This window comes from Zalophus californianus, chromosome 4 (assembly GCF_009762305.2).
Source record: "Zalophus californianus isolate mZalCal1 chromosome 4, mZalCal1.pri.v2, whole genome shotgun sequence".
In the NCBI taxonomy this organism is placed as follows: Eukaryota; Metazoa; Chordata; class Mammalia; order Carnivora; family Otariidae; genus Zalophus; species Zalophus californianus.
Window position 1 is genome coordinate 97,550,030 of NC_045598.1, and position 13,710 is coordinate 97,563,739.

The 13,710-nt window shown below is 51.9% G+C and overlaps 1 protein-coding gene across 2 annotated transcripts in view; it reads left to right on the plus strand.

Annotated features, from left to right (window-relative positions):
• VANGL1 (VANGL planar cell polarity protein 1) overlaps positions 1-13,710 on the plus strand; it is a 49,281-nt gene that overhangs the window by 26,912 nt on the left and 8,659 nt on the right. The gene's annotated exons all lie outside the window — the stretch shown is intronic.

A 13,710-nucleotide genomic window follows, 5' to 3' on the forward strand; every position in this document is an offset into this window, starting at 1 on the left:
CCATTGGGTGCATCCAATACCCAAAAGATGCAGCTTGGGTCCTCCATAACTGCTTCTATAAAATGTGAGAGGAGGGAGATGGGTTGCAGAAGGAATGGTTAAGCAAAAGGGAATCCATACTTGAAGATTTGGAAAATTCTCAGCCTCGCCATATTGCAAACAATGACTAAGTGTGTACTGAAGAGAACACCAAGGGTGTGGTCACACATCTGTTTGATTTTTTTTTAAGCTTATTTATGTATGTATTTATTTATTTTTAAAGATTTTATTTATTTGACAGAGAGAGAGAGAGGGAACACAAGCAGGGGGAGCGGGAGAGGGAGAAGCAGGCTTCCCGCCGAGCAGGGAGCCCGATCTCTGCAGGGAGCCCGATGCTGGGCTCAACCCCAGGACCCCAGGATCATGACCTGGGCTGAAGGCAGACGCCCAGTGACTGAGCCACCCAGGCGCCCCTGTATTTATTTATTTATTTAAGTAATCCCCACACCCATCGTGGGGCTCAAACTCAGAACCCCAAGATCAAGAGTCGCACACTCCACCGCCTGAGCCAGCCAGGCGCCAGCTATTTGATTTAATCAGGATTTAATCATCCATTCTAGCAGAAGCCAAGAATAAAGATGGGAAGATGAGATGGTACCAGTACAGCACCCCTGTCACCTGGGGCTAAAGGAAACGGGGGGTGGGGGGTGGAAGGGAGGCTGTGAACATGCGTTATCCTTCAAGCAAAGGGAAGAATGACCCCAAAGGTGATCCAGAGATCATTAGGCCACCCCTCCCACCACAGGCCCAGGGGCCAGGTTGCTTCCTCACTGGCTTCAGAGGATGGGTCCCCCACCTTGGTTTCGGTGGGCCAGGCAGCCATTGCCGAGAGCTGCCTGCACAGGGCCACCCCCAAAGCCCCGAGGACACAGCATTGGACCAAAGAGGATTATCCTGAAGATCAAGATCTTAAGATCTAATGGGATTGGCCTTGCTAGGTTTTGGACTTGTTTGGGGCCCATCACCCCTTTCCTTCTAGTTTCTCCCTTTTAGAATGGGAATGCCTATCCTACGTCTGTCTCATGATTATATTGGAAGCACATGAGTTGTCTGGTAACGCAGGTTCACAGCTGGAGAGGGATCTTACCTCAGTCTTGATCTTACCTTGAGTCTTGGCACTTAGATGAGACTTTGCACTTAGAGCTGCTGCTGGAATGAGTCACGACCTTCAGGGCTATTAGGATGGAATTGGTCTATTTTGCACGGGAGAAAGACATGAATTTTAGGGGTCAGGGATGGAATGTTATGGACTGAATTGTGGTCACCCAAAATTCATAGGTTGAAGCTCTAAACCCCAGGTGGCTGTCTTTGGAGATGGGGTATCTGAGGAAGTAATTGAGGTTCACTGAGGTCCTAGATCTGAAAAAATCCATGTCCTTCTGAGAAGAGACACCAGAGAGCTTGCACACACTCTGTCTCTCCCCCGGTGCCTATGGACCAAGGAAAGGCCATGTGTGGATACCATGAGAAGGTCGTCATCTGCAAACCAGCAACAGGGCTCTCACCAGAGAATCAGCCAGACCTTGATCTTGGATTTCTAGGCTTCAGGACTGGAAGAAAATAAGTTTCTGTTGTTTCAGCCACTCAGTCTATGGTATTTTGTTATGGCAGCCCAAGCTAAGATAGGAACAGTACATACTGGTGACTCTTGAGCCCAGAGCCCTGGGAGACCGTGGGATCAGTGAGTGCAGTTCAACCCTGATGAAGCAGAGCTCATATTAGGCCCTCTCCAGCTCACGCCTGTGTCCTCCCAGGTTGAGTGGGAGCCTGGCTTCTCTCAAATGCCCTTCAGTTTTCTAGGTAGAAGTGAAAAAGGGAGCGACTCCTGGAGAGACTAAGGTTACTCCAGTAATTTCGGGATAGATCCAGCTCCCCTTGAAATCTTACGTCTGTGATTCTGGGTTGAGTGATAGCCACGCCAGTGATGACACCGCCGATCAGATTGGACGGTTGTGCTGGGCTGTGGGCCCTCCCTCCCACGTTCAAGACTAGCACGGATAGTTTGGGGAGGACCCAGCGCCATCGGCTGTGAAGTGGGGGAGTGTTTTTAGATGACCACCAGAGGTTTGGGTTCGTGTCACTTGTAATCATGGTTTCAACACAATTTCATTTTTAGAAATGCGTGTTTTGTTTAACTGCTTTTCAGTAAAGACGTTTGCCGGTCTTCACTCCCAGTGCCTCAAAAAGCAAAGGCTAAAATCGAGAAAGCGCTGAAGGGTAGAGCGGAAAGGTTTCTGCTCGGATCTGCTTTGCTGTGGGAGAGCCTTGAGGGCGGGCACAGAGCTGCCGTTTGTGGTTTGGCCGCGTGGTGCCTGTTGAGAGTGGCTGTAATGAGAGCGGAAGGTGCAGGACACTGCAGCCCGTGTTTGCACAGCTGTCTGCTGGCAGCCACCGTGGCTGGGAAGGCTTCCCTCACCCGGCGTGTGCCCCTAAGCCTTGCTCCAAGGAGGAGAGGAGCCACCCCTCACAGAGCGCAGCCACTGATAGCCAGAGAGCTCGTGGTTGCGGAGCTGGTTTAGATGGCCTTCCTGCGGGGCCCCGGGTGGCTGGGAGGGGTGGATCCTGCACCCTGGATGGTGTGCCGTTCCTTTTCCTGCAGGACTCACACTGCGGACAGGGCCTGGCATTCCGCGTGTCTCCCCGCAGATGGATGGGTGTGATCTGATGTAGTGTGTAAGCTGTGCTGATCCTCAAGAATACGGACGGATGGCGGTCTGCTGTCCCTGTCCTGCAAAGCCACTGCCCAGCTCTGCTCTGTGCCCGTTCTGGCTCAGTCCCGGCCAACCGAGGTCCCACTGGCCAGGCTGGCTGCCCTCAGACTCCGGACTCTCCATGCTGTGCTCCTCTGGTTCCCCCCAAGACCAGAGGTACTACTGGTGAGAAATGTGAGGCCGGATGAGAGAATGCCAGTCAAGCATTCCAGGGGGTTCCGGAGGTACCTTAGTTCCTATCTCAGTCTCGGTCTCGGCCTTAAGCAGGCAGTTGTCTTGGATGTTTATCTGGTGTGATTCAGCACAGTCATTGGAAGCGTCGAGAAAGCTCGTTTCCATCCCAGGCAGGGCAGGTGCGGCCCGAGCTGGACAGTGCAGGGAGGTGGCCGCATAGCGGGTCTGGGCCCTGGCCTGGAAGTGAGGCTGCAGGTGCTCCAGGCCAACTGTGGCAATAGCCAAACCTGTCGCTTACAGGGAAGCGTGTCTCACATGTCTGCCAGCATCTCTCTGCTGTGGGAAAGGCCATCAGGTGGACAGCCGGCCATGGCGGGATCACCTGCTCAGAAGGAGGCTGCCTCAGGGTAGTCCCCACACTCAGAACCGCCCGGTGGATAGTGGATCGCGGCGTTTTCAGCCAGAAAGGATGACACGTGAGACAGCTCTCTGTTGTTTAGTCCCTGAGACCGGAAGAACCAGGCCGGTGCATGTAGCTGTTAGCTCCTTCTCGGCCTCAGAGACTCCCCAGGCGAGACAGAGCATGGGGGCTCCCCTGGACATGTTCTCCGTGTGGTCTGACTGACATTAGAGGGCATTTTCCAGTGTTATCCTTCACCGGGGACAGTAACGTGCATAGGGAGGTGCTCCAGTGCTCCCCGCAGGCTGCACTTTCGAGGCCAATCCACGGTGACCAACCCTTGTTGATTCTACCTTCTTTGAGCTGCGAGGGTCGATATTCCCAGCTTCTAGTCTCTCTGCTGTTGGGGATGCCATGCAGGGCTCGTCTGTAGCCCCATATTTGGTGCTTGGGCCAGGGACACATCACAGCCTGTGAATATTGGTTCAGAGAACTAGGTCACGCTGCAGCTTCCATGGAGCTGGGGAACCCGCGGGCCGGGGCCCCCTGGGAATCCATGCGGCCTAGAGAAGGGCCTCCGCAGGCCTCCCCAGCAGGATAGGGCCCCAGCTGTGTGTGTCCTCTGTTGGGGTAGACAGTCTGCCTCACGTCCCAAGATCTCGAGCAGCAATGTGTGTCCCTCCTGGCCTGCTGTGACAGAGTCCCCAAAAATCCAGCCTCCCCCCACCCTAGATCTTTCTACCGTCTAATCCAGATCTGTCAGTCAACACAAGCCTTTCCTCATTTTTGCCCCTCCCTGTTCTCAAGTTCCAAGGTGATCATTGCCTGTTATCTGTGTGGGACTCGTGGAAGCCACATCCCCAAAGGCAGTTGCAAGAGAAACATTTTAATTAAAAGGCAGGAGGGCCTGGAGATGCAAACACTCGTGTGCCGGGCTCCTGGTGGAGGTGGCAGCTGGCGTTCAGGGGCGAATTATACTTGCGTCTCTCGGACTCACATGAACATTGCTGCAGGTTGTCCTGACTCCTGGTCACCCCGAAGTCACTTGATCTCTCCGTCCAGGGGACAGTGAAGCCCACACATCCAGGTTGCAGTCTTGCTGACTCTTCCAGGGAGAGGTCAGTCAGATAAAACCGGGTCCATCAGCCGGCTCGCCTTCACTGGGAGTTTTCACAAAAAGCTGAACCATTTTAGTTTTCTCAAAGACCCTGGCTTCAGGCCTAAAATGCAGTCACTGGAGCAGGCATGCTTTGAAGAGTGCGAGGGAGGGAAGCCTTGGCACCCAGGCAACCATTACCGTTGGCATCCTTTGGGTCTTCATGGCCCGCCCACCCTCCACCCACTCACCTCTGTCACCCTCTCAGCCTCCCTCCCCTTTACCTGCTTCCATCCTTCTTGCCCTAAGTACACGTGTGTTCGTTTCCTAAAGCTGCTGTAGCAGAGGACCACAGACTGGGTGGCTTGAAACAGTGTTCTCCGGGTGCCTGGGTGGCTCAGTCATTAAGCGTCTGCCTTCAGCTCAGGTCATGTTCCCAGAGTCCTGGGATCGAGCCCCGCATCGGGCTCCCTACTCAGCAGGAAGCCTGCTTCTCCCTCTCCCACTCCCCCTGCTTGTGTTCCTGCTCTCGCTAACTCTCTCTCTGTCAAATAAACAAATAAAACATTAAAAAAAACAAAACAAAACAAAACACAAAAACCGTGTTCTCTCTCAGTTTTGGAAATTAGGAGTCTAAGATCTAGGTAGTGGCAGGGCCATGTGCCCTCTGGAGGGTCTAGGGAAGAATCCTCCCTTGTCCTCCTGGCTTCTGGTGGTTGCCGGCCGTCCTCGGCGCGCCTTGGTTTGTGGCCGCATCACCGCGATCTCTGCTGTCACCACACGGCGTTCTCCGCCTGTGTCTCCTTTTCTTAATAGACACCAGCATGACCTTAACTTCGCATAATCACATCTGCGGAGATCCCATTCTGCAGTTGTGGGTATGCGTGTGGGGGGATTTGGGGAGACGCTCTTCACTGCACTATAGCAGGTTCTCACAGCTGTTCTGTGACTCAGCAGTGCGGCCCCATCGCTCTTACTGAAGGTGTTGAGGAGGATTGTTTCACACCAGCCTGCTTCTGCCCACCCTGCTTCCTCTGCCTGGAAGTGGCTTGTATTACAGCCTGTGCCCACATGGTGTGGCCATCATTCATTGTTTAAGACTTAACTCGAAAACTCAGCTTCGCCTCCCCAGCAGATCTTCCCCTGAAGCCCCCACCCCTACCCCGGTCACGTGTTCTATCCCAGCCTGGGGGTCACCACACCAGTGGGATCTTAAGCCTCTCGAGGTTCTGTTCACATCTGTATCTGAGTCCTTGTGATTTAGCAGGTGCTCTTAATTCATACTGGCCTGTGAATGGCGTTGGAGAGACGGGTTGTTAAGATTTTTGGGTGTCAGCATCCTTCGGTGGCTCACGGGATAATGAGTATTTGTCCTAAAAGAAGGCCTTTGCAGATTTTACTGTGACTAGAACGGTCTCTTCAGTGCTTTCCCGTCAGCACACACCGAGGTGATCAGAATCGTGGTCAGTGGCATTTACATGGGGTGTTAACATGTATGAGATGCTTCCACATTTTTCACGCATGAAGAAAGCTGTTTTTTGTTGGCAGAGCTAAAGAGGGCAAGTGAATATTTGAAAAGACATGGCTACAACCTGAATGAGACTTCCCCTCCCTGCCCTGTCAGGGAGGGCCTTTCTCACTGCCCTGGGAGACAATACAGGCTGTAAAGTGTGAGGGTCTCAGACTGCCTGAGCTCTGAAGCCTGAATATTTCTGGTTTTAATAGCATTTTTTTTTTCAGATTTTATTTATTTATTTGAGAGAGAGTAGGGAGAAGAGCCGAGGGAGAGGGACAAACACTCTTGTACTGAGCTCGGAGCCTGACACAGGGCTCGATCTCACGACCCTGAGATCATGACCTGAGCCGAAATCAAGAGTTGGATGCTTAACCAGCTGAGCCACCCGGGTGCCCCTTAATAGCATGTATTAATTGCGGAGGCCACAGCCAAGTCCAGGGAAAAGTGAATGAAACAGGCAACTCTTTGTGTGTGTGTGCATGTAGGCATGTATGTGTTTGTACACATGTGCACACACTTTTCTAGGCCTCAGCGCCCTTTTTTGCACAGTAAGAGAGTTAAGAGCGGGGAGATTTATGGCCACAATTGTTTCCTTCAAGTATTTGATGAGGTTTCACAGGAAGGGGGGTTTGGGTACAGAAGGAAGCGGTGGGCGGACCACTGGGCAGAACTTAGAGAAAGGTCATTTCAAGGCCAAGTGAGAGTGAATTTTCTTTTCACGGAGAGGTCGGTTGCTATCTGGGGTGTTATAAAGAGAATTGGTATGTGGATTGGGAGTTTGGCCTAGCTGGACTCTGGTTTCTTTGCCACTCATGTCTCTGCTTGGGTAAGCGCTACGGTTCTCTTCGTTCTGTGGAGAGAAAATTCTGTGATTCAGTGTAAGTGGAGTTGAGGTCATGCTTTTATGCCCAGAGACTGTATGAATAATCTAGCCAGCAGCCAGCCTCCCCCCTTGCTGCCAAACGCTCGTGCTCCTTAGTAATATGACAGTTTGGAGTTGCCCGATGCCTTGTAGTTTATAAACGCGTCCCCTGCCATAATTTCGTTTGCTCTTCTGGACATCTGCATGCAGCAGTAGGCACTCTCTGTCCATCATGGACCAAGAAACAGGACCAGAGAGGGCAGTGACTTCTACAGGGCTACACAGGAGCAGGAACAGATCTGCAATCTAGGCCTTCTGACTCTGAGGCTGGTCCTTTTTTACCAGGCCTGTTTTTTAGGAGGCTGAGATTGGCAGGAAACGCTGCATAAAAACAGAGTGGCATCACTGTAGGGTCTAAGTCACTAAGAAAGCAGTGAGGAGGGCATCTTCCCTGGCTCATTTCCTGTGGCAGTGCCCTCATGGTGGGCGCAGGGTGGGGAGGACAGAACAGGGGCACTTGGGGACAGAAGGGCCTCCCCAGCATACACCGTAAGCTCATGGTGCTGCCATATGCGAGCCATTTGCTTTGGACCACGTACTTGGGAATACAGCATCTCATTTCATCATTAATACATACCTTTAAAACACTCCCTCCTTGGGAGCAGGAAAGTAGAGGGTGGACTCCTGAGTCTCCAGTAATTTTCCCAACCTCAATGCCAACTGACTTTGAAGTCTCAGAAGGTCATAGAATTTGGATTTGCCCCCATCAATGTTTCAGCTCAGGAATTCACTGCCACAGGTGATACCAGGCTCCAACCAGCACCTGACATATTTGGATCTCGCCGTCTGTCCATGGAATTTCTGACCAGCTACCCACACCAGCCCCAGTCATTTCGTTGACCTTTATGTAATACATTTTATAGAGTTGAGTATTTTGGAGCCCACTTAGGTTTGTAATAACATTTTATAGAGTTGAGTATTTTGGAGCCCACTTAGGTTTATAGCAGGGCTTTCTGTATTGTTCTTCCCATCCTATGGACAAAGAAACAGAGGTTTAGAGAACTGAATTAATTTGTTCAAGGTCAAAGAATAAATGATAGAGCCAAGAGTCATGCTGTCTGGGGCCAAAGCCTGGTGCCATTTGCTTTGCTCTGTGCATACTTTCTCCCACAACAGATATGCACAGGACAGCAGGAAGCATGGATATGGAGAACATCCATTCGGTTTTGGTTTTGGTTTTCAGAATTCATCTTTCAGAAACATGTTTTTCGTGTTTTTATGAACTCAAATGTGAACTCTGTTTGGAGGTCCTTCTCTCGGCTGTAGGACAAGCACAAGTCCCTCACCTCCGTGGCCATGGTGGTTATGTGACAGTTGTCAACAACACTGGAAATGTTTTCCTGGTTGATAAGACACAAAAGGCCACAACCCTTCTCGTTCCACTGTCTTTGTCCTGAAAAGAGAATAAGCCAGTCAGGCAGTGTGGTCAGCCATGAGTTTCACATTGAAAAGTGGCTGTTGAGACACATGAAAAAGTGCTCAACATCACTCAGCATCAGGGAAATCCAAATCAAAACCTCAGTGAGATACCACCTCACACCCATCAGAATGGCTAAAATTAACAAGTCAGGAAACGACAGATGTTGGCGGGGATGCAGAGAAAGGGGAACCCTCCTACACTGTTGGTGGGAATGCAAGCTGGTGCAGCCACTCTGGAAAACAGTATGGAGGTTCCTCAAACAGTCGAACATAGAGCTACCATACGACCCAGCAATTGCCCTACTGGGTATTTACCCCAAAGATACAAATGTAGTGATCTGAAGGGGCACGTGCACCCCAATGTTTATAGCAGCAATGTCCACAATAGCCAAACTGTGGAAAGAGCCTAGATGTCCATCAACAGATGAATGGATAAAGAAGAGGTGGTGTGTGTATATACACACACACAATGGAATATTATGCAGCCATCAAAAAAACCCCACCAAATCTTGCCATTTGCAACGATGTGGATGGAACTCGAGGGTATTATGCTAAGTGAAATAAGTCAATCAGAGAAAGGTAAGTATCATATGATCTCACTGCTATGAGGAATTTGAGAAACAAGATAGAGGATCATAGGGGAAGGGAGGGAAAAATGAAACAAGACGAAACCAGAGAGAGAGACAAACCATAAGAGGCTCTTAATCTCAGGAAACAAACTGAGGGTCGCTGGAGTGGTGGGGGGTGGGAGGGATGGAGTGGCTGGGTGATAGACATTGGGGAGGGTATGTGCTGTGGTGAGCGCTGTGAATTGTGCAAGACTGATGAATCACAGGCCTGTACCCCTGAAACAAATAATACATTGTATGTTAATTTTTTTAAAAAGACAAAAAAATAACAAAAAAAAAAAGAAGAAGAGGAAAAGTGGCTATTGAATTTCCTCACACGTGTGCTGATCCATGGCTGGCCTGTCTTGTCTAGGAGTTTAAGTGGGATCAGCCTTGGCCAGGCAGAGCTGAGGGGCTTGCTTTCGCACGGCCAATAACATCGGCTTCTTCTGACCCTGAATATTGCCTCATCCATGTTGCCTTTCATGTGTGTATCTGGGAGTCCTGTCTGCACAGAGTTCTGTTACAGCCGCATGTATCACCATGCTGTTTTCCCCAAGTCTATGTGATCTGTGAAGGGGTATTTCCCTGGATGGTGAGATGGGGGGGAGGGGTATCCTGGAACGCAGTATTAATTGAGCCCGGTGTTCTCTGTCTTGGGAGAGTGCTCCTTGCCGTGGGTTTTTGGTGGGGCCACGTCTATAATCTTTACATCAGGCTCCACCTGCCTTAATATAGGGTTTCCATGTGAGGATTGTTTCGTCAGATTACTATTTCTCAGAGAAGGACGGTGATAAGAGAGATGGCAGGTTTCTCACCAGCTTGATTTTTCTTGCTTCCCTCCTTCCCCAGAGATGATCTGGTCTAGAGACTGGGACTAGTTGAAGGATTTGCTTTTCCCCATCCCTGAGGCCCTTTTTGCCTTGGAAACTCCATGGCTTTAGGAAATGCATGCTTGGGACTGATCCTATACCTGTTAGAATTCTAGGGTTTCCTACATGAGCAAGTTGAGCCAATGAGTATTACGTACTCAGGGGAAGTCATAGGAGGTGTCCCTTGTGCACAGGGGACTTTCATGGCCTTGCCTTAGAGGGAGAATAGCATGCTTGAAGACCTCTCGAGTCCCGTGGCGGTGGGCGGGGGGGGGAGCTGTTGATGCTGTGCATTTAGGTGCAGACGAGTGGGGCCCAGAGAGTTAGAAAAGGCTTCCTAAAAGAAATTGGGCCTGCTTTGGCCTTGGAAGACAGCACGTTTGGAAGGTGGCAAAGAACTGAGGCAGGAAGATACTGACATTGGCCGAGGAGAAGGGTGCTTTTGCATCCTGGCATTGTGGGCCATGGCTGAAGATGCTGGGTGCCCACATCTGAGGTTGTCCCCTCAGTGGGTGCTGAGTTGCTCTTTTACTGGAGAGCCAAATAATGTATTAGTAGCGTGTTACTTTGAACCTACAGTCAGGATCCAGGACAGAAATGAAAAAGACTTTAGGCTTTGGATTGATGTAGACCTCAGACTCCCATGCCACAGTGGGTGTCACTTAGCTGGAGCAGAGTTCTTCACTTGGATCCCTCGAAGCTCTTTTCCCTGTTTATACCCAAGCTGGGGGTGTATGAGAACAGAGGCAGGTAGGTCAACGGCCCCTGGGAAGGACTCTGATGGCCATAGTCAGGGGGAATGTGGAAAGGATGTGGAGAAACAGCCGAGTGCTCAGACTGCCCTGCTGCACGGGACAGGTGGCCTTTGTCTCCCATGGGGACCGACATCTTCACTGGACTGCCTGCGTGGTACAGCTCAGAATTAATGCGTGAAGCATTCGTCCTGAGTCACCAACAAGGGTTCAGTCATGTATAGCTTACTCTCTTTAAAAACGTGAAAAAAGGCATATTGGATTTTAATCCAAATTTCACAACCTTTTTTTTTTTTTTTAAAGCTGGGTACTTCAGTTATGCGTTGTTTTCTGTTGTGTGGAGCTTCTCATGGCCTGTGGGTGTTGCGCAGATGGTTTTTCGTAGGTGAGGGCTTGCAGCCCTCTTAGAGGCATTTCTAAACTCTCCGGGAGAGTCCCTCAGCTCCTGCATTAGTTTGTCAGCCGGGGGGTGGGGGGACTGGCCAGGTGACCATGGCTGCTTCTGGGAAGTTCCTGTGTCCTTGGGGAGAGGACGGTGCTGGAGGAAGCGAGCACTGCCTGGCTTTTCCCCCTTGTTCAGTCCCCCTGAGCGAAGGCTCTTGAAGGCTGTGAGATGCACACACGTAGCATCGGCAGCTCCTGCCGCATCTTCCCTGCCCCATCCCTGAGCACTCCCTGGGGCCACGGGGGCTTTGGCACGAGTGGGCTTCGAGGGGGGCTGCGGACTTGCCCCAGTGTGGAGAGCATCTGCCTGCAGCCTGTGCTGGAAGGGGGCTGGGTGTGGGGTGTGCACCCCGGCAAGGAAGGCCTGCCAGAGCTGGGCATGGGCAGACGCCCTGTGTCCAGACAGCACAGTGCATTGTCTGTGGTTTTGGGGTGAAGAGGTTGGGAAATAGGGCCACCGGGCTCCCATTCAGCTCTCCCTCACCTGCCTAGCAGGCCCTAGCTGAGCTACTGGGATCCCCTGGGCTCCTCTTTGCAGCCTGGCTGAATGGAAGAGCCAGACCCAGCAACCACAAGAGGGTTTGCTTTGAAGACGGGCCTGAGAATAACCTCTGAGGTGCTTTTAATTTTTAAATTTTGATCCGGGAAATCATTCTCTGCTGGAATCCAGGAGCCGAGAGATGTTTCCATGTCCATATGGGAGCGTGGGAGGAAATATTTGCACCCCAGCATGTCTGTTGTGCATGAACTGGGACATCTCAGTGTGGCGGGGCGTCTTATCTCACCAGGCCCAGAGCCTCCAGAGAGGCACGGGGCAGGAGGGGGATGGGTGCTTACGAGGGCAAGTTTTTGTGTGTGCGCACGCGTGTCATCAGGCCTGGAGAGTCTCTGGATAGAAGGGGACGGTGGAGAAGAAGTGCTTGCCCCACTTTGGAAAATACCAGAGTCAGAGGTCAAGGAGGAGACTGCTGATTGGAAGCCACTGGGCAGACCTGCACGGAAATGAAGGCTCTCGAAGGCTGTGAGACGCACACACATAGCATCGGCAGCCCCTGCCCCATCTTCCTGCCCCATCCCTGAGCACTCCCCGGGGCCACCGGGGCTTTGGCACCGGTGGGCTTCGAGGGGGGCCGCAGACTTGCCCCAGTGTGGAGAGCGTCTGTCTGTAGCCGAGGGGACTTCGGCACAAAGACCTATGCCCCAAAACGTCAACTCAGGGACCACTTCCCTTGCTCGGGGGGCTGCTCTTGTACCCACCCGAGTCTGGGCGTTCTGAAGCTCTTCTGTATGCTCCCCCAGCCCATGTGTATTCCAGTTAGCTGCGGTGGAGCTTCGGGTTTCTGCCTGCCCGGCTCAGGAGCAGCTCCTTGCACTCCCAGGGCTGGGCGGATGGGGGCGCTCCAGTGTGGGAGTGATGACAAGTGAGTAACTGAATGACGAGGGCTTTCAAAATGTGGGTTTGCTCTTAGGACTCTTCTACTTCCATCATACAGGATTAGTCTTGCCAGATACCCCCCGCCTCCTGTGAGTGTACGTATCGAGGTTGATACTCAGCAGCAACTGAGCGCAGATCATGGATTTGAGGCACTGTTGGGATATAAGTGAGAAAGCTGGACCATGACTCTGCTCTCAAGGAGGTTAGCTGATTGACTTCTAGATCGTTTTTAGACTTCTAGACTTCGAGCTGAGCAGTGGGTTGACAGAGTGTCCCGCTGATAAGTTAGAGGCTGCGTTGTCTTGGTGTGAAGTGAGAATCCCTGAGCCACGTGGAGAGTTACGGTGGTCATTCAGGCACAGAGGGCAGCCCTGTCCTGGCACCCAGACTGTTGTAAGTAATCCTTGTCACCGCACCCACTTAGCAGGGGTTGGGAAGAACATAAAGGGCAAGATAAAAAAAAATCTGTGGGGTCGGTGTCGGTACATACACTGTCCCATAGCAGCCACACATCGCAGGGAAAGAGTACAGGTTGGAGGCTTGAAACTCCAGACTGGAGTTCTCCTGTTCGGTAGACGCGTGCTATGTGCCGGTCAGAGATTTTCGAACCTCACTTGTCTGACCTTGAATGATTGTGGAAGTCAGACAAGATGATACGTGAAAACCCATGCTGTATTAGCACAGGTTTCTCTTTGAAGTGGTGAGTGGCCTGCATCCATGACCAAGAGCAAGTTCTTTTGCCGCCCGTCGGGAGTATGGGCGCCCTCCCGCCCCCACCCTCCCACCTGGTGGTGTTACCTCTTCTCTCTTCCTCTGCTGCTGTCCGAGGGGCCAAACAGGTGACAGGGTAGAGGTTGCAGGACATTAGAGCAGAGAGAGTCCCCTCTGTACACCCCTGTCATCCAAGAGACAGAAGGCCTCGCAGACCAATAAAGACCAAGGTCTCAGCTGAGGGCTCGGGAAGGGGTCTTGCTTCCTCTGAAAGAGGGAGCTCCAGCTGGCCTGGGGCCGAGAGGACAGACCCCAGAGGAGGGGTCAGGAGTCACCAGTGTCTGCAGCCAGCATCTCTCACGTGCCCTCTGCCCTGTGTGGTTGGTTGCCGCTCGTTTTGATCCGTGGAGAACCCAAGTCCCAGCCTTCCCTACAGCCGGGGCCGTGAGGCCTATGGGGAGACCCTGCCCTGGGACCTGAGAACCTGAATCTACACTGTGTTCTTTTGCCCATTAGCCCTGCCACCGTCTCGAAGTCTCTTGACCATTTGGGGATCCTCAGTGTCCTCTTTTGTAAACTGGGGAAAATAGGAAAGTTCTGTGCAGCCTGAA